Here is a 20,378-nt window from a genome sequence, read left to right on the forward strand (position 1 = left end):
ATGCAGACCCCAAATTTTCATAAGACCAGACATAATGGTCTGACTGAGACTGGAAGGACCCCGATGGTCATGGCCCCCAGACCTTCTGTTGGCCCAGGACAGGAACCATTCCCAAAGCCAACTCTTCAGACATGGATTGGACTGGACAATGGGTTGGAGAGGGATGCTGGTGAGGAGTGAGCTTCTTGGATCAGGTGGACACTTGAGACTATGTTAGCATCTCCTGCCTAGGGGGGGAGGCGAGAGGGTGGAGGGGGTCAGAAGCTGGCGAAAAGGACACGAAAAGAGAGAGTGGAGAGGGAGAGCAGGCTGTCTCATTAAGGGGAGAGTAATTGGGAGTGTGTAGCAAGGTGTATATGGGTTTTTGTGTGAGAGACTGACTTGGTTTGTAAACTTTCACTTAAGGCACAATAAAGATTATTTTTTTTAAAAAAAAAAAGGAGCCCTGGTGGTGGAATGGTTAAGTGCTGGGTTAGAAAAATGGAGGTTCGAACCCACCCAGGGCTCTGCCAAGAAAAAGACTTGGTGATTTGCTCCTGTAAAGATTACAGCCTAGAAAACCCTATGGGGAAGTTCTGCTGTGTCACATTGGGTCACTATGAATCAAAATCAACATGATGGCACCGAACAACAACCACGTGGGCTGTGATATACTTGATGGGTTGGAGTAGTGTCCCTGGTGGAGGGATGCCCTAGCAGAACAACCGGACAGCTGGTATGGTGTTAGGTCCAAATTACAGCCTGCTCCTTTTGCTGACTAGTGTCCAGAGCATGATTCTCTTTCTCCTGAACCTGAAGGGGGCTCTGCCTGTGGAGCCGATGGCAGTAATTAAACAGGGTGGGTCAGCCTAACTGCCCATTGTTGTTTGATCTGTTCTCCAAAGAGAACTTAGATTGATTTGATTTGAAGAGGAAAGGATGGGAGGAAAAGAGCAGGTTCTTCTGTTTTCCTTTTATCTGTCTTTCGTTTGTGGCTTGTTGGCCCGGTGTTGGGATTTTTATTTTTTTCATCAGGAGGAGATTATCAGCTCTGGTCTGGCAAGGGAGACAGATACCAGAATCTCTGACCCGTATGGGTCATGCTGCCTGGCTTGGGCACACAGTTTCTGAGGGGCATCTTTGGAGTCCATAGGGCAAGCTGACTAGGGAGAGAGAAGAGAAAGTACTATGTGGCCGCATGCTCAGAGCTTCCACTTGATATGCGGGCCTCTATTAGGGGAACAATATCAAACAAACTGTCCTCCTTGTCCCATGGGATACATGCTTCTTCAGGAAAGATATAGGCTAAAAATGATTTGACAAGAGAGTAAGGTGGTATACATGCCTAGCTAGGATGGAGTCTCCCAGTTTGACTCATTGCTCTTAACTTCTAGAACCAGACATTATACTACATGCAGAGTTAGGAGGGTGCTAGGTCCTCCTCCCGCCTATTAAAGATCCCCATAGGCATGTATCTGGCTGTTGGAAAAGATGCTGGAAAAGCAGCAGACAACGCTTGAGTACTGTGATGTACTGGGCACTGCAGTTAACTTAAGGGGACACATCAGGAAGTAAAATATAGGTCCTTCTCCCACAGAGCCCACACATTGGTGGGGGGTCAGGCAAGCATGCAAGTGACAGACACAATTAGTTAATCCAGCAAATATTAACTGAGTGCCCACAATCTGCTAGACTCAGAGGACACAGTGGAGACACAGTCCTCACCTTCCTAGAACTACAGTCTGTTGGGGGTAGAGACTAGGAAAGAGGCTCTTGAGACACGCACTGTGAAAAGTGCTACAGTGGAGAGCATAAAAGGCGTGGTGGGCCCTTAGTGCAGGCTGGGGGATTGGGAACACTTTCCCAGAGGAAGTGTTGTTTAAACTAATACATGAATAAGGAAAGCTAACATTTATTGAGTGTTTACACTTAGTTGGTCTGGTACAGTCCTTTGGTCCTGGCATAATTTTTATTTGTATCCTCTTTCACTCTGAAAAGTGCCCGGTTTGGATGGTGAGTGGTATGTGCCGAGCACTGCTCCAAAGCTGCATCATTACAACAGAGCTGGCTTAGTAAGCACTCAGAAATGGGGCTATTTGCTAGTCACATGAATTACCTCATGTAACCCCGGTGACAACCCTATGAGGTGGGTATTTTATTAGTTAGGAATGCTTTTGGTTGCAAGTAAGGGAAACCTCACCTAACAGTGGCTTTAATCAGAATGCTATTTATTATTGACTAAACAAGAAGTCTGGGGTTGGTGTTCCTAAGGTTGGCAGTAGCTCATCAATGACATCAAGGACTCAGGCTCTTCCTCCCTTTCTGATCCACTATTAGAGCTGGCTACATAATTTGTGGGGCCCAGTGCAAAATGAAAATGTGGGACCTCTTGTTCAAAAAAACAAGAAAAAAGTGACATTAAACAGAAAGCTTTTTCATTTCTTTTGCAGTCTCTTGTCATGTGTTTTGTTATTTGCTACTTAATGTTGTCCTTTGTTTTGTTGGTAAGTAAAGAAAAATTAAAATTTTTAATTATGAGCATGAATTTTACCACTTACCTTTATGCCGATTTTAAATGTGCATACAAGTGCATTTAACTTTGTATGCAAAATACGAAATTATACAATTATATTCAAATTAGTTAATATTCAAATCATTTTTAATAAGCTATTTTTCTTCTAAAATACTCAAATTTATCTATTAAAAGGCAAAAATACCAATTATAATTAATGTTAAAATTTTAATTAAAATTATTTAAAAGCTGAAAAGTTATTTCATATTTTGAAAATTAACACTTACTTTTGTTTTCATAAAAACCTTTAATATCTACAGTTCCAGTGCCTAATATCCATTTAATTTCCAGAAGGACAATTGGTATTGCTTTCATGCATGTAACATTTTATATATATTTATCGTGTGTATGCAATCTGGTATACTATTACAAAACGTTCTTCAGCCACCACGTGTAGCTGGTGCTAATATAGCACTAATCTGTGAGTACCTCTGGAACCAGGAATTAGAACAGTGGGCACTAGTGGGTTTCTGTGCTTCATTTATGCTTAAAAGAAGGATTTGACAAGTTAGTCGTTTCTCTTACTGAGGTGCTCCCACCCTTACTCTGCAGCAGTGTCTATCCTTGATTCCCTCAGTGGCACAACCACAAAGCTTCTAATCTAGACAGAGTTACCTTTTGTTTTGAGGACATAGGGCAACAGGGTTGAAGTGTTTTTCTGGGGCCTGAATCAGGTTGGTCATGAAGTAGATGTTGAGGCTTATGGGCCATGCTGTGTGACTCAGTGGCAGAGGTGCTCATGTGTTCTTTAACTTCTAGGTGTGTGTTTGTGATAGGCAAGACCCTCTAAAGCACAGGGCCCTGTCTTACCTGGATCTAAGGACAGTCCTGTGTTTTCCAGAAGCCCCCAGTAGACTCCCTCTTACATTTCATTCATCAGAATTAATTACTGGCAAAAAAAATGGGTTGCCATAACTTATTTATACCAATCACGATTTATTCCTTCTGAATAAAATTGGGATTCTGTTAATGAGGAAGAAGGGAAAAATGGCTAGGTAGTCAGCCAATTACATCACCACGATTATTATTCTCATTTTACTAAAAGAGAAACTGAAACTTAGAAAGGTTAAAGTCACATACCCAGTAAGTACTGCAACTGTGATTTGAACCCAGGAAGCCTGGCTGTGGAATATTAACCATTTTACCTACTATTTCCCATGGCTGCTGAATAGGAGTTAGCCACAGTGGGGGGTGAGGAGGTAAAGAGGAAACAGCATGTGCAGAGGCCTGGAGGGAGGCAAGAGAGCACGGTCTAGCTGAGGACTGAAGATATTGAGTGAATCTTGAGTATATCATGTGATAGGGTCATTGGGAGATGAGGCTGCAGAGGGTATGCTGGGTCTTACCAGCCATGGGTAGAAGGAGTCACTGGGGTTGCTGGGTGGAGACAGAAGGTGGCAAGACTGGAAACAGGCACGGGCTAGAAAGTTGTTAGAAGATGCTAGCAGCAGAGAGAGAGTGGTAGCCTGAACCAGGGGAGGGAGAAGGAAATGAATGCAATCAAGAGATAACTAGGGAGCAGAACTGGTAAGATTTGGTGATATGAAGATGAAGAAGGAAGAATCAAGGATGACACTTGAGTTTATGGTTGGGAAATGGTTTGGTGAATGTCCCATTAAGAGACAGAAAACAGAGGAGGAGGCGTGGAGGTGAAGCTGGGGGAATTGAGTCCACGGTTTTTTTTTTCTTTGAGTTTGCTTTGGACATGTTGAGTTCAAGGTGGTAGAGGCATACAGTAGAGCTGTGCCGCCTAGGCATGAGAGTCTGAAACTTAGGAGAAAAGTCTACACTGCAGGGAGATGTGGACTTCTTCAACTTGTAGAGCCTCTGGGTTGCAGTGCAGGTGAGCGTGTAATATGTGAAAAAAGAGTCTAGGACAGAACCTCAGAACCCCAGCATGTAAGGAAAACGGGCCCACAGAGGAAGCTGAGGAGGAGCTGCCTCAAATAGGAGAAACCAAGGGATTTTAGTGTCACTCAAGCCAAGGAAAGAGAGTGTTTAGAAGGGAAAGATAAGGGCTGAGAAATGAGTACCAAGAAGGTAATTGATGATTGTATCAGGAGCGTGTCACGGAGTGCTGGGGGTGACAGCCAGATAGCAGTGGATTGATAAAATATGAGGAGGTGGGAAAGGAGAGGGAAGATGGAGAACTCACTCAAAATATTTGAATGCGAAGGGAAGAGTAATGGTAGCTTCAGTGGTATGTGAGAGTCCTGGGAAAATTTTTTTTAAAAAAACAAGGAAGACCTGAGTATGATTAATTGGGAACGAGATGTGGCTAGTAGACCAAAAGTTGAAAATACAGAGACAATAGTACAAAGACCTGAGAAGGCAGGAGTGGGTGGGATCCTGGGCTCAGATGGAGGGGGCCTCTGCCTGAGGGAGGGGTATGGCTTTCATTGGAACAGTACGAAAAGGGGAAGGATGGTGGTGGGTCAAATGTTTGGAAAGGCAGAGAAATTTGAATTGTATAGACAAGAGAGCTTCATGGCCTTTGACCACAGCAGTCACATAGGGCCCCACACTCAGTTTAATGCTCTGTTGTTGCCATCTTGAAATTCTTAATAATTTTCTAAAAAGGGGCCTCTCATTTTAATTTTTTCAGTATAAGTATTTCCCATGTAATATTTGGGGCATACTTATATTTAAAAAAAAGAATTGGAACCCTGGTGGCGCCGTGGTTAAGAACTTTGATGCTAACCAAAAAAGGTCAGCAGTTCGAATCCACCAGCTGCTGCTTGGAAACCTAATGGGGCAAGTTCTACTCTGCCCTATAGGGTTGCTATGAGTTGAAATCCACTCGACGTCAGCGGGTTGGGTTTTTTTGGTATATTAAAAAGTGATTCGTTATTTATCTGAAATTCACATTTAACTAGATTTCCTGTATTTTATCTGGCAACTCTAATTGGGCCCCACAACTTATGTAGCTAGTCCTAATGGGGATACATACGAGGAGGATTGCAAAGTGTTGTCATGGGTTTCCAAGGAGGACAGAGACTGTGGATGTGTGGTGGCTCAGACTTTGAGACTGTAAAATTGTCTCCAGCAGAGCTCAGCCACCTGAAAGTCAGTGCAGGTAAGGCAGGTGGTTCTGGATATCCAGGTTAGACAACTTCCATCTCACCTGGGTAAAACCCAAGACCTTACCATAGTTTATAAGGCCGTGTATGACCTGGTCCCTGCCTTTTCCCTGCTCATCTCCTACCCTCTCCTGCCCTTGCTCAGCTCATTGCAGCTCTCTGGTCCTCTTGGTGTTCCTCAAACACTCCATGCTTTTAGGCCTCGAGACCTCTGTGTGCACAGCTCCCTTTGCCTGAAATATTCTTTAGAGACCCACAAGGCCTGTGCCCCTTACTCCTTCTGGGTCTCTGAGAGGCTTTCCTTGACCACTTCATTACAAAAAGCACCACCCCCTCCATTATTTATCCTGCTCTATTTTTCTTCATGTCATTTCTCACCTCCTGGCATATTTATTTATTTTCTGCCTCCTCCCATTAAAATCAAAGTTCCATGAAAATCAGCACTTGGTCTCACTCTCCGAGCAGTGACTGGAGCACACAGAGGAAACTTAGGTATTTGATATATGAAGTGGTACATGTAGATGCCTTATAAATATTCTAGATCAAGCTTTTACAGGTTGTATTAGTTCCCCAGGGCTGCTGTAACAGAGTACCACAACCTGGGGACTTAAAACAACAAAAATTTATTCTCTTCAGGGTTCTAGAGACTAGAAGTTCAAAATCAAGGTGTTGGCAGGGCAATGGTCTCTCTGAAGGATCTAGCGGAGGAATCCTTCTTTGGCTTTTCCAGCTTTTAGTGACCCCAGCTGTTCCTTGGCTTGTGGCTCCATGACTGCGATCTCCTCTTCTGTCTTCCCATGGTCTTTCCCTATGTCTCTGCACATGCGTGCATGTGTGTGTGTGTCTGTCTCTCTGTGTGTCTGTGTCCAAATCTTTCTCTCCTTTCTCTTGTAAAGACATTGGATTTAGGGCCCACACTAATCTAGTATGACCTCATCTTAACTTGATTACATCTTATTTCCAAATAAGGTCACATTCACAGGTACCAGGAGTTAGGACTTGAACTTAACTTTTTCGGAGGACACAATACAACCTAGTAGGTAGGTGCATTTTTAAAATTTTGATACTTGCATCAAAGATGCTCAGCGATAAAAGTCATGACTACTGATGTGTGCAACCAAATGGATGAATCTCAGATGCATTACGCTAAATGAAAGGAGCCAGGTCAAAAGGCTACATACTGAATGATTTCATTTATACAATAGTCTGGGAAAGGCACAGCTATAGGGACCAAAAACTGATCAGTGGTGGCCAGGGGCTAGGAATGGGGGAGGGGTTGACTACAAAGTGGCACAAAGGAATTTTGGGGGGAGGAATGTGTTCTATACGTTGACCGTAGTGCCAGTTATGCAACTGTGTGCATTTGCTAAAATTCATAGGAATCTACTAAAAAGGGTGAACTTTGTATGGAAATTATTCCTCAATAAACCTGACTGAAAAAAATTCCATTCCATCTAGATTTTTGTAGTAGTACTTGGCATTTCTTGTGAATGTTGGAAACCCTGGTGGTGGTGTGGTTAAATGCTACGGCTGCTAACCAAAAGGTCAGCAGTTCAAATCCACCAGGCACTCCTGGGAAACTCTATGGGGCAGTTCTACCCTGTCCAAAAGGCGCTATGAGTTGGAATTGATGACAAAGGGTTTTGTGAATGTTAGCTGATTTTTTTTTTTAATTAATTGACAGATTTTTGACATTGTTCATCATGTTGTGTAGCCATCACCACTATTCGTTTACAAATTATTCCACCACCATTAACAGAAACTTTATTTAGCTGATAGTTTGCTTTGCATGACAAAGCAGCTCCAGCCTGATGGTGTCATTCATGCTTACTGCAAACATTGCATACCTCTGCCAAAAACCCATTGTCCTTAAAGTGGGAGGGGTTTGTTTAGGTGGAAATCTGTCGTTGGTTTCCTTTCCAGCATCCCCCACTCCTTCTGGGAAGAGGACATCTTCTTCCCGTGTAGATGGGCCGCGTACAACTTCCCTGAGTCCATAGGAGTGGACGGGGATCCAAGCCAGTGAGTCCTTCCTGGCAGAGCATCTGGGGGAAGATGTTTTATTTTTGCTGAAATTTGTAGGATGTGAGTGTGAGATTCTAGGTGACTATCTTGCTCACTAAATGGAGGACAAACAAGCAGGATCCTGATGTTGGATCCCTGGCTTTAGCCATGCCTGAAGTTCTATGTGGAAACACTGGTTAAGTGCTAGGGCTGCTAACCAAAAGGTCGGCAGTTCGAATCCACCAGGCGCTCTTTGGAAACTCTACGAGGCAATAGGGTCACTATAAGTTGGAATTGACAGCAGTGGGTTTGGTTTTTTTTTTTTTTTTTGATGTTCTATCTGCACCTTGGATGCCCCATTGACATAAGCTAATGAATCCCATTGTCCTTCACTTAAGCCAGGTTGATGTTTGTTTTTATGACTCAGACCTGAATGAGTTCTGACTCATAGGATTTTGGTTGGAAATTTAGAGCTTTTTAACCTGAGGTGATAGAATAGTAGAAGGTCAGATAGCTAAGAGAATTAGTGAGTTGTAAGAGGAGTTTCTTCTAATATCCCTGAATCTTTTCATTATTGGAGTGGGAGCAGGGGTAGAGGGTTGAGATGGGGATGAATGAGGGACACTGAAATGTGAACAGAGAGGCATGTCCCTGGCCAAATGGGGCTGGGGATCCCAGGATCCCTGATCCCCTCCCTTCCCTGCTAAGGGTGCCTGGAAACAGCTGAGGAGAGCTTGGAGTCAGCAGGCTGCCAGGTTGGAGAGAGCTCTGTATTACAAACTTGCCCTGGTTCTGTGTGTGACTGGAGTCACTCTCTCAACTTCCTCAGCCTCATTTTCCCTTTCATACAATAATGGTGCCAGCAGCCGCCTGCCTACCTCAGGGGCTTGTGAGAGAGGCTCACAGGAACTGATGAATCTGAAACCATTGTGAAAACCGTCAGCACTCAATAGCTATGAGGTGGTGGCGTAGGGTAAAAAACATCACAAAGTTTAGTAAAGCAAAAAGGAAGTTTTATTCGACATACATCCAAAAAGGCAAAAGTGGGAAGTGGACAAGCACGCTGCCAGAGCCATGTCTGCCCAGGTCCAAGGAAATATTACAGAATAAGCAAAAGTGGGAAAACAGACAGGCATGCTGCCACAGCCATGCCTTTCCGAGTCCAAGGAAATTACAGAATAGACAAGGACGGAAAAACAGACAAGCATGCTGCTGGAGTCCTGTCTGCTGAGGGACAGAATCATCAGTACGTTACAAATGGGCAAAACCATTGAAAGCTTCGCGTTTTCACAGATTGGCTAGAAACTGTGATCCTACATTTTGAATTGCCTTTTTTAACAAACTTTGATACAGGTTTCAGTAATGACAATCAGGAGAGTCTTCATTGGTCCAACAAATCTCCTGTTCACTAAATGCTAATAGAAAAAGATAAGAGTGGAATAGTCTTTGGTGTTCTGTTTGATTGGCTTATGTGAAAAGTTCCCTAGAAGATATTTTCCAAGATTATCCTATCTATTGTTTTTATACCTAGGGCCCAGTTGATGTGTCCTTCCTTGTGTGAGTCCTGTGAGCCCAGCTCCAGCTGGGTTACATTCTCTATGCTCAAGGACAGGGAATAATGACTCCAATACTATTTTCTAAACCAGTGGCTCATCACATTCATTTGCCTGAACGTGAAGGTCTGAACTAGACAAGGGCTGGAAAGATCTCCATGAGGCTGTCATGGGGCTTAGGCTGTGATCTGAACTTCTTTTCATGAATTGCAGACTGCAAGTCTTTTTAGGTAAAAGGAGGGCAAGAGGAAGCATGAAACAAGGGCCATGGACTGGAAATTCCTTATGGGTCAGGGATGTGGGTGTGGAAGGTGTTTTCTAAAGGGTTGGTTGGGCTGGGCCTCAGCCTGGGGATGGTCTCTGGCCTGGGGCAAATTTCTGATTGGAGTTGTTCATACCGTTTACATATTGGAAAGAAGAAAAGATACTTTCTTTTTTTTCTTTATCTCTTTAAAAAATTATGACTTTTTCTGAATACAAAAGAAACACTAAGAATTTTGAAACTATAGAACAGTATACAGAAGGAAATAAAAACCACCAATGATCCTCCTCCCAGAGAGAATACTGATAGCATTTTTGTGTATTTCCTTCAGCATGCCTGTGTGTATATATGAGAGATGGCTTATAAGTAACATCTGATCCTATTGTATGTGTAGCTTTAGAATCGGCTTTTCACTTAATATATAATATAAACATTTTCCTATATCTTTATATTTTTTTGCAGCATGATTTTCAGGTGTTATAGTCTACCATATGGAAACACTAGTGGTGTAGTGACTAAGTGCTACAGCTGCTAACCAAAAGGTCAGCAGTTCGAATCCACAAGGTGCTCTTTGAAAACCCTATGGGGCACTTCTACCCTGTCCTGTAGGGTCACTATGAGTTGGAATCGACTCCACGGCAACGGGTTATTCTATCATATAGATGTACCTCTTTTATTGGTTAGAAGACTATTCTTAATTTTTTAGGATTATAGAATAATATTGTTAAATCCTTATAGCTATATATTTGCTATTTTATTTAAAGAAAAAGGATAAATTTGTCTTAAAACTAGTAGAGATTGACATAGGACAGAACATAAAAGTCTGTTGTTGTGCACACGCTTGAATAATCTTGTGGCACAAAACTGTACAAGTGGAATTACTACTAGGTCAAGTGGGATGCCCATTTAAGAAATTTGTATTCATATGCCCACATTGCCCCTAGAGAAGTGGGAAAACGGATAAGCCCCTAGGGAAGCTGTGCCAAATTCCCTTTCTACTAGCAGCACATAAGGGTTTGAATTCTCTGAGCCTTGGCCCTTGCTGGGTATTATTAAATTTTGAACACCTTGCCAACTGGAAAAATTATTCCATTTTTATTTGAATATGTTCTTTTTCTGATTACCAGTAAGGATGAACACTTTTTCCTGTGATAATAGTTATTTGTATATTTTTGTGAATTGCTTTATATAACTTTTATTCTTTCTTACTGATGTGTAAGGACTCTGTTCATAGTAAAAGTATTAGCCTTTTGTGGGACCAATGCATTTTTAAAATATATTTTTAATAGTATGATGAAATATTTTAATAAGGAACTGTTTATTGAGGTCAAGGCCATAGGCTTGATTGGGGGGGATCTAATGCACATAAACCCCTCCACATAAATCCAGAAACAAACAAATCAGTCTTAGAAGACATACAACCAGAATGCTCCTTAGAAGCTAGGATGGGCTTTGGCTCGCTTACTTTGGATATGCCATCAGTAAAGACCAATGGCTAGAAAAGAACATCATGGTTGGTAAAGCTGAGGGGTCAATGAAAATGAGGAATAACCTCAGTGGTATTGACTGACACAATAGCCGAAGCAATGAACTCAAACATACCAGAATGGGGCAACGTTTCCTTCCGTTATACAGTAGGTTGCTTTCAGTTGGAGCCGACTCAGGCCAACTAACAACAACAACAGTATTAAAATGTCTTAGAGTTCAGCCAGGACATTACCTTTTGTTTTATAGATGAGTTATCTAGAGCCTAGAGGTGTCATTCCCCCAGCCCCACTGGGCTGGTTGAAGGCAGAGCCATGATTGAACCTGGGCCCCACACAGTTCAAAAACCCAACCCATTGCTGGTCGAGTTGATTCCGACTCATAGCGACCCTGTAGGACAGAGTAGAACTGCCTCACAGAGTTTCCAAGGAGCGCCTGGTGGATCTGAGCTGCTGACCGTTTGGTTAGCAGCCTAACACTTAACTATTGCACCCTCAGAGCTCCACACAGCTCAGAGGCACCACTTTTCATTGTGTGAGACTTCTCTCCCTTCTCCCAGGTTCCCAAACACTCCCTGTCATTTGGTGCCTGGATGATGAGTGTTTTTATTCCAGCCACTCGACTAGAAAGCAAAATCTGCTTTAAAGCTGTGTTACAGGTTTTTCCAGAATCTCCAGTTTTGCAGAATCCACCTGCTCCCCTTGCCCCCAGCAATTACTGTTTGAACTTCCCAATCTGCAGCTTCCTTTGTACCTTGTAGTCCCTAGATCCAAAGGGACCTGCTGTCAGGGGGTTTGGTGCCTGGGGTAGGGGCAGGGTTGAATCCTTCCCCTGACCTTGGGGCCAGCTTCTTCAAGAGAGCTTCCTTTCCACACTCATGTCTGTGAAGTAGCAACAGATCAGTTAAAATGTTGATTCTCTCCTTCTCTCAAAGGTTCTTTCATTTAAGTATGTTCATACATTTTCTCTTACCGCTCTCTTTCCTGAAAGAATGAAGTTAGAGGCTCAGGCTGCTAAATTTAGCTCTTGCTGACGCACTGGCCCTCTCTCTAGCAGTCTCCTCATGTCTCAGTGTTTCTCTTAGCCTCGCTTTTTTGCCAGTAGACGAACACCATCACATCCTACATAATATTTAGCTCTGAGGTGTTTCCAGCTGGGAAATTCGTTTCTGTGTTTTCATAGCCGTGTTCTCTGCGTGAATGGACTGTCGTGAAGCTGGGGGCTGGCAGCCGGCGGGGCAGGTAGGGGGGCTGGCACCTGGCCTGTGAGAGGCAGAGAGCCATGGGTGGTGGTGGTGGGGAGACCAATGTAGGCATTGTCATATGTTTGCTTGTGGTGGGGGAAGGGGTAGCTTTTAGAGGAGATCTGAGGATGGCATTTGACAGGCACATGACATGAATGGAGAATTTTCAGGAAGGGAGACTATTCTGCTTAAAGAAGCCTCAGTGGCTAGGCAGTGGTCACTGGGTGGGTTTGTTGAAATGCCAGCTTGGAAGATGACCTGGTGTCGAGCAAGCCTGGGTTCAAATCCCTGGACCATCACCTCACTAGCTGTGAGATCTTGAGCAAATTGTTTACCCTCCTAGTGTCTGTTTCCTTGGCTATGAAATGTTGTTAGGTGCTGTCTGGTTGGCCCTCGACTCATGGAGACTCCATGCACAAAAAACGGGATTGGACTGTTGTGATCCATAAGGTTTCCATTGGCTGATTTTTCAGAAGTAGAACACCAGGCCTTTCTTCCTAGTCTGTCTTAGTCTGGAAGCTCTGCTGAAACCTGTTCAGAATTATGGCAACACAGAAGCCCCCACTGACAGACGGGTGGTGACTGTGCATAAGGTACACTGGCCAGGAATTGAACCCAGGTCTCCTGCGTGGAAGGTGAGAATTCTACCTCTGAACCACCACCGCCCCATTGGCTATGAAATAGAACGGAAAAATAAGCCTAACATTTATTATTTCTTATGTGCCAGACACCGCTATAAGCATTTGACGTGGATTACCTCATTTAATCCTCATAACAGTCCAGTGAAGCAGGTACATATTTATCTTTGTTTTACGGAAGAATAAACTGAGGCTTTAATAAATCAAGTCGTTCATCCAAGGATAACATACAAGTAGAGATTGGAAGTCATGTACTTAAAATGCCAGCACAGGCCTTGGGAGTTACTAGGTGCTTGATAAATGTAGTTGAACATTTTTGTCAACATGTGTTGGGGAGAATTGGAGCTGTCCATTGTGCCTAAGACCAGGTAGAGGGGCTCAGATGGGGCTCTCCTCAAAAAGGGAGAAGTAAAATCCCGAAACATGCATCAGCCAATGGCAGCTGTCTGCTGTGGGGGTGCTGGCAGAGCCCCTGCATTCTGCCCTCTGAGGCAGCTCCCTTATGAGTGAGAGACAGGGAGCCCTCTGCCCTAGCCCACCAAGGGCACTAGCCTGTGGAAATGCCAGGCTGGCTGTGGCCAACAGAGGCTTGTCCCAAGACACTTCTCACAGGCAATGTGGTATTCGCTGTATACCTGATGGGCAAAGATTTCAGCTTGATTCTTACAGCTGAGATAGGTATCCTTCCCCCCACCATGCAACTCCAAGAGCATACCAAAACCTGTTGCCGTCAAGTTGATTTCGACTCGTAGTGACTTTATAGGACAGGATAGAACTTCCCCATAGGCTTTCCAAGGAGTGGCTGGTGAATTTGAACTGTGCCACCAGGGCTCCCTAAGAGCATAAGTAATGCTCAAACACAGTTAGGAAGTGACAAAGCAGGGGAAGTGACAAAACCCAGTTCCACGCTCTTTGCTCTCCTGATCGCCCTGGATGACCAAGGAGGTCGACCCAAGCTAGGGGAGAACTTGTGCAGGCAGGGCTGAGGCACTGGGACATAGTGGGAGACAGCATGGTCTCTGAAATCCTGGCTCTGCCACTTCTTAACTGTGTGAGCATGGGAATGACTTAGCCTCGCCGATCCCTATTTCCCCTCTGTGCAATGGGGAGTGTTGTAACAACTCATAGGGAGAGCGGGATGATGACGTGAGAAGACCTACATAAAACCCTTGGCACAGGACCTGGCTCATGATAAGCATTCCATAAGTGGTGGTTCTTGTTTGCATCTTGTCCAGTTGATCTCCTTCTTGCCTGTTAGACTTAGGAGGCACCTTTAGCTTTGTCGGTGCTGGAATGTGTCCTGGGAGCTGTTGATCAGAAATACAGCCATCGAAGTTTAGAAGGATGAAGGGGAGAGACCAAGTCTACTGCAGTGTCCCATAATGGTCCAGCTTCACTCTTTTTAGCAACAGTCCAAAGGGAGAGGCCAGGAAAGGGGCTCAGCTGGGCCCAGTGGAGCCTCCTGAAGGAGTCCAGCCCAGCAGACTTAGGCAGGGTCCAGAGTTACTGAGAATGAGGTGGTAAGAGTGTCAGGGTCTTTCCCAGTCTCCAGTCTAACCTTTCACATCAGGCTGCCCTAGTGCAGGGCCTATTTTCTTACACCCCAAAGACACTGCTTCCCACCCCTGTAAGCCATTGGTTGCTATTTCCTCCTGTAAAACAAGGGTGGTCTTAGCACCTACCTCATAACGATGTGGTGAAGATTAAACGCTAATGTACCTAAAGCTTTTTGCCTAATGCTTCACACGCAGTAAGCGGCCATATTCTAACTGTTGTCATTGATTTGTTGATTCAGGCACTATTTTAGGTTCTGAGGTCACAGTTTTGAACAAAACAATGTCCCACCCTTCAGAGGTCACATTCTAGTGGGGAAGATGGACAACATATAAGCAAACAGTTCTGAACATCATGCCAGGTAGTGAAGAAAACAGGAGCCCTGGTGGCGCAATGTTTAAGTGTTCAGCCGCTAACTGAAAGGTTGGCAGTTTAAACCTACCTAGCAGACCTGGCGATCTGCCCCTATAAAGATTACAGCTTAGAAAACCCTATGGGGCAGCTCTACTCTGACACATGGGCTCGCTGTGAGTCAGAATCAACTCGGCGGCATCTAACAACAACAGTAACAGTGAAGAAAACCAAGCGGTGGTGGAAGGGGATCAAGAAGTCTTTAGGGGTGTCCAGAAAGGCTCCTATCAGGAGGTGACAGGTGAGCAGAGGCCTGAGGGAAGTGACTGTGCCAACCGAGAGAATGTCTGAGGTGGGGGCTATTCCAGCAGAGGCTCTGGGGTGGGACAGAACTTGGTACATGTGCATGTGGGGGAAAACAAGAAGACGCACAGGAACAGGCTGGAGGGTAGGTGGAGAGTGAGGCCAGAGTGGAAGCTATGAACCTGGATCATGTAGGGCCCTGTCAAGACTTGCTGTCGAGTCAATTCTGACTTATAGTGACCCTATAGTACAGAATAGAACTGCCTCATAGAGTTTCCAAGGAGCGGCTGGTGGATTTGAACTACTGACCTTTTTGGTTCAGAGCCGTAACATGCCACGGCTCTTAATTAACCACTGCACCATCACGACTTTAAGCCATCATCATTCTTGATCTCCCCAGGCAGGATCAGCTGCTCTGCCCCTGTGCTATCCTGCGTCACGTGCCTGGGCAGCCGTTAGAGCAAGGATCATGTGTCCAGGCAGCCGTTAGAGCAAGGATCAAGCCATCCTATATCAGGACCCTGCGTCTGTTTTACCACACCCTGTCAGCTCCTCAGTCCAGGGACCATGCCTGTTTTGCTTCTACCCAGCACCTAGCATAGATTATGTGATTCACACATTTGTAAATGAGTTTTAGTGATAATGGATGCTCTTTTATTGGGGATTTTCTATGGCTCATCACTGTGATAAGCATTTTATAGTTCATCATCTAATTCATTTATTATAGTATCTCCCTATCACCCACCCTGCCCTCAAAAGTGTTGTTCTCCTTTTAGATAGATGGATAGGTAGCTGCCTTCGAGTTGACTTAGACTCATGTTGGGCGACCTTAGGTACAACAGAAGGAAGTGTGTCATCCTCATGGTCACCAGCATGTTCAAGTCCATCGATATGGCTCTTCTGCCAATCCATCTCACTGAGGGTCTTCCTCACCCTTATTGGCCCTCTGCTTCACCAAACAGGATATCCTCCTCTAGCTCCTGACGATGTATCCAAAGCAAGCAAGTTGGACAATATTCTATTGTGATTCATAAGGTTTTCACTGGCTAATTTTTGGAAGCGGATAGCCAGGCCTTCGTTCCTAGTCTGTCTTAGACTGGGAGTTCTGCTGAAACCTGTCCACTATAGGTGACTCTGCTGTATTTGAAATACTGGTGGCATAGTTTCCAACATCATAGCAACATGCAAGCCACCACACGCTGACAGTGGTGGGTTTCCACTTTATGGAGAAGGCAATTGGCTGGCTCTTGAGCGTGTTATGTGCCCCAAGAATGCACAGCTATGGAATTGCTAAGCTGGGATTTGAACCCAGGACTTTCAGTGCTATGCTTTCATCTCTGACAAAGCCTACAGGTCTGCTGTATTCAGGCATTTAGGTGAGGGGCTGTGGCTGTGACTGCTCCTCCCTGGGGCTCAGTTGTTTACTGCTGAGGGTCCTGGCATCAGTTGGTCTTCCTGGTCCCTCAGTGGTCACCTTGCATCCCTGCCTGTCTGAAGCGTCCCATGGAGCCCGAGGGGCCGTCCTTTGGACCTCCTCACAGTTTAATAATCCACAAATGGAAAAGTGGTACTTAAAACGAATTTATTCAGGTGGGAGCTGCATAAGACATGAAAATAAGGCTTTTGAGCGGCTGTACATAAACTTGAGTGTAAATGAAACGCTTTTTATTTGGTTTCGGAGCCAGACTTTGAGAAGCCAGTGGGCCGTGTGGTTTGGAAGTGCGCATTATGGGCAGTGGGTCGGAACAGGGGCCACTTTGAATGGCGAGGAGTGAGACTTGCTCCTGGGGAACTGGAGCAGCCAAGAGGCCAAGTTGTCAATAAACACAGTCAGGACAGAGAAAGCCTTTTCCTGAGAGGTGGAAGGGGGAGGAGAGGAAAGGCAGTGCCTCCCTCCCTGCGTATTTGAGAAGGAAAATGCTGGAGGTAACCAATGTTGGCAGCTTTTATGGCTTCCTCTCAGTAGTGCGCTGGGCAGACCCTGAACAGGCTGGTGTTTTATTTTCAGGTAGCGGAGCCGAGTGGACCAGGGGCAGCTCTCCAGCGCGGCTCGCCTGGGACATTGCCCTTGGAGCAAGGCAGGGTTGCCTCCTCTGGGGCTGCGAGACAGCCCTCCTGCCTGCTGGCCAACCACAGGGCCCGGGCAGGATTCCTGGCTTCCTCTGGATGCTTGTTTGGCTTGTCACAGTCCTTAAACGTACCATCCCTTTATGGATGGTGCAAATGAGGGAAGCAGAGGGCGGCCGAGGGAAGAAAGCCACTCTGAGAAGGAAGGCACTGGTCCCTGCTGTCTAAATGTCTAAATGTTCCTGATTGTGAACTGCACAGGGACTAGAGCATGGGGAAACCGCAGAAAAGTTCTTTGTGCCCTCATTTGCGTCTTGCCAAAGCACTTTCCATGACTAGATTTAACCTGCATTTATATTTTCTTTGGTAGTGCGTACTAATGGACGTGTATGTGGATGTGAGATTAGGCATATGGCTAAAAATATGGATCCTTTATATTGGTGACCTGCACGGGCATGTTATGCAATGTCTTTTTGAGAGCAATGGGCTGGGGGAGAACACTGAATGAGCTACTCTGAGACACCAGCAAAGCTCAGAAAACTTCCATTAGATGAGGATATGATCTGCTGTTTTACGTTTTTGCTATTGACTCCTTCTCCCTGTTTTCTCCCAATGTTACAGGAAACACAATATATGCATTAAAAAAATTTTAATCCATATTTTATCCTAAGAATTTTAGTTTTTGTTGTCATTAGCGCCCATTGAGTTAGCCCCAAGTCATGGTGACCCGACGCACAACAGAAAGAAACGCTGCCTGACCCTATAGCATCCCCATGATCATTTGCAGCTCAGACCATTGTGATCCAGAGAGTTTTCACTGGCTGACTTTTGGAATTTTCTTCCTACTCTGTCTCAGTCTGGAAGCTCCACTGAAACCTGTTCAGTGTCACAACAACGTGCACGCAACCCATATTTATTGTAGAAAAATTAGGAATTAAGTATCAGCAAAAATAAGAAGGTAAAAGTCCTCTGCAATCCTACCATCCAGGGATAATCACTGTTGCCATTTTGGTGTTTGTATGCAATTCCAAGAAAATCCCTAGTGGCGCAATGGTTAAGCGCTTGGCTGCCAACCAAAAGGTCAGTGGTTTGAACTCACCAGCCACTCTACGGGAGACAATACCGGGCGATCAGTTCACATAAAGATTTCAGCCTGGTAAATCCTATGGGGCAGTTCTACTCTGGCCTATAATAGGGTGGCTGTGAGTCGGAATTGACTTGATGGCACACAACAACGTGCTCCTCCAGACTCTTTCCTAATGAGTATACAGTAACATAAAATAAAACACAATAATTGACGTTGATTAACATTTGACTGGTACAGTTTGGTGTTCATACTTTACATGTATGAACTCATTTAATCCTCAAAAATCCAGTGACTGATTTTATTGTTAGACCCATTGTACAGATGAGAAAGCTGAAGTCTAGAGTGATTAGGTACCTGTCTTAAGATCACATAGGTGAGTAGCCATGCTGGGATTTGAACCCTGGTACAACTATAGGATTGCTATGAGTCGGAATCGACTCGACAGCACTGGGTTTTGGGTTTTACAATGACTCTACACCAACTACCTGGAGTTAGGCCAAACTTCACAGGTTAAGGGCATAGTCTACCACAAGACTGCTCTCACTTCAGATACCAGCTGCAGGCTTGGGGGCGGTCCCCAGGTCACCTTCACTTCTACCCAGTTGGCTACAAATTTTGGAGTTCTCATTATCCCCTCAGGTTTGATAATTCGTTGGAATAACTCATAGAACTCAGGAAAACACTATAATTATAATTACAGTTTTATTATACCAAAAGGATACAACCAGTCAAAATGAGAGACACACAGAGTGTGTCTGGGAGGGTTCCAACTGCAAAACTCCCATTGTCCCCAGGGACACATCACCTTCCCAGCCAGGAAATTGACATTAGTATAATACTATTAACTCAGGTTGTGTGTGTGCTATTAATGTTAAACTTTAAGCAAACACATAAAATATATCACACTTTTGATAATTTAGCTTGGTAGTTCTAAGTGGAGGTGGCTCAGGCCTCTCCCAGCTTCTGAGAGGTAAATGCTATTATTAGCTCCATTCAATAGGTGAGGGAGAGAAATCTAGAGAAGTTAAGTCACTTGGACCAGGTCACACAGCTATAGAAGGCATCCAAGCTGGGTCTTAACCCCTCTGATTCTAAAACCCGCTCTCTAAACCCCTACACACCTCGGCATCTCTTCTGGTCTGTTGCCATGCGGGTTGAGGCTCTGCGTATTAGTACCCATTGCTGTGGAGTCGATTCCTACTCATAGTGACGGCCTATGTGTCAGAGCAGAACTGTGCTCCATAGGGTTTTCAGTGGCTGTAATCTTAGGGGAAGGAGCCCTAATGGTGCAGTGGTTAAGCACTCAGCTGCTAACCAAGAAGTCACTGGTTCGAACCCACCAGCTGCTCCATGGGAGAAAGATGTGGCAATCTCCTTCCATAAAGATTTACAGCCCTCAAAATCCGATGGGGTCTGTTTTCCTCTGTCCTGTAGGGTTGCTGTGAGTCGAAATTGACTTGATGGCAATGGGTATGGAATCTTACAGAAGTAGATCACCACGCCTTTTTCTGTGGCACCAGTGTGTGGATTCACCCTGCTAACCTTTCAGTTAGTAACTGAATGCAAACTGCCCATTGCATATGTTAGTAGCTGTGTGTTTATCTGTGCACAAGCATACACAAAACTATTTTCCCCAACCTCTGAAGTCTCTTCTTCTAGGCTGGAGAATGCTGGTACTAGAGAGGACCCTTTAGCCATGGGGAATCGGATCGGGCCAGCTCAGGGGTCCATTTACTGTGCCCTGTGTTGGCCCAGCCCCTAGGGCTCTAGGCCATATTCTCCCATAACTCCTCTGTCTCCTTCTGTTGGTTACGGTTCCCAGACTCCCCTTCAGTCTCTTCTTCCCACATTTGCCAACTTCAGCTGCCTGGCTCTCCATCGCTCAGTTCCCTCCTCTGAGCCAGCTGCAGCCTGGGCCCAGTAAAAACCCAGTGGCAGTGGGGGCTAAATCTCAACCACCTGGACTTCTCTCCACCCTCCTGTTGTTCCCCCATCCTCCAGCCCCCATGTCTCTCAGCCAGTCACCAAAACTACAGTCAAAACGATAGGAAGACAACTGATCCAAGAAATACAATTTCTCTTAAGTCCCACTTAGAGGAAAAGATATTTTTACCCCCTCCCCAGTAAGCCCCTCTCTTTTGCTTCCTTCTCTTCCATCTTCGTTCATAGCTGTAACCACCAGCTCAATCCACTTTTGTTA

The sequence above is a fragment of the Loxodonta africana genome, chromosome 2 (assembly GCF_030014295.1).
Source record: "Loxodonta africana isolate mLoxAfr1 chromosome 2, mLoxAfr1.hap2, whole genome shotgun sequence".
NCBI classification, from domain to species: domain Eukaryota; kingdom Metazoa; phylum Chordata; class Mammalia; order Proboscidea; family Elephantidae; genus Loxodonta; species Loxodonta africana.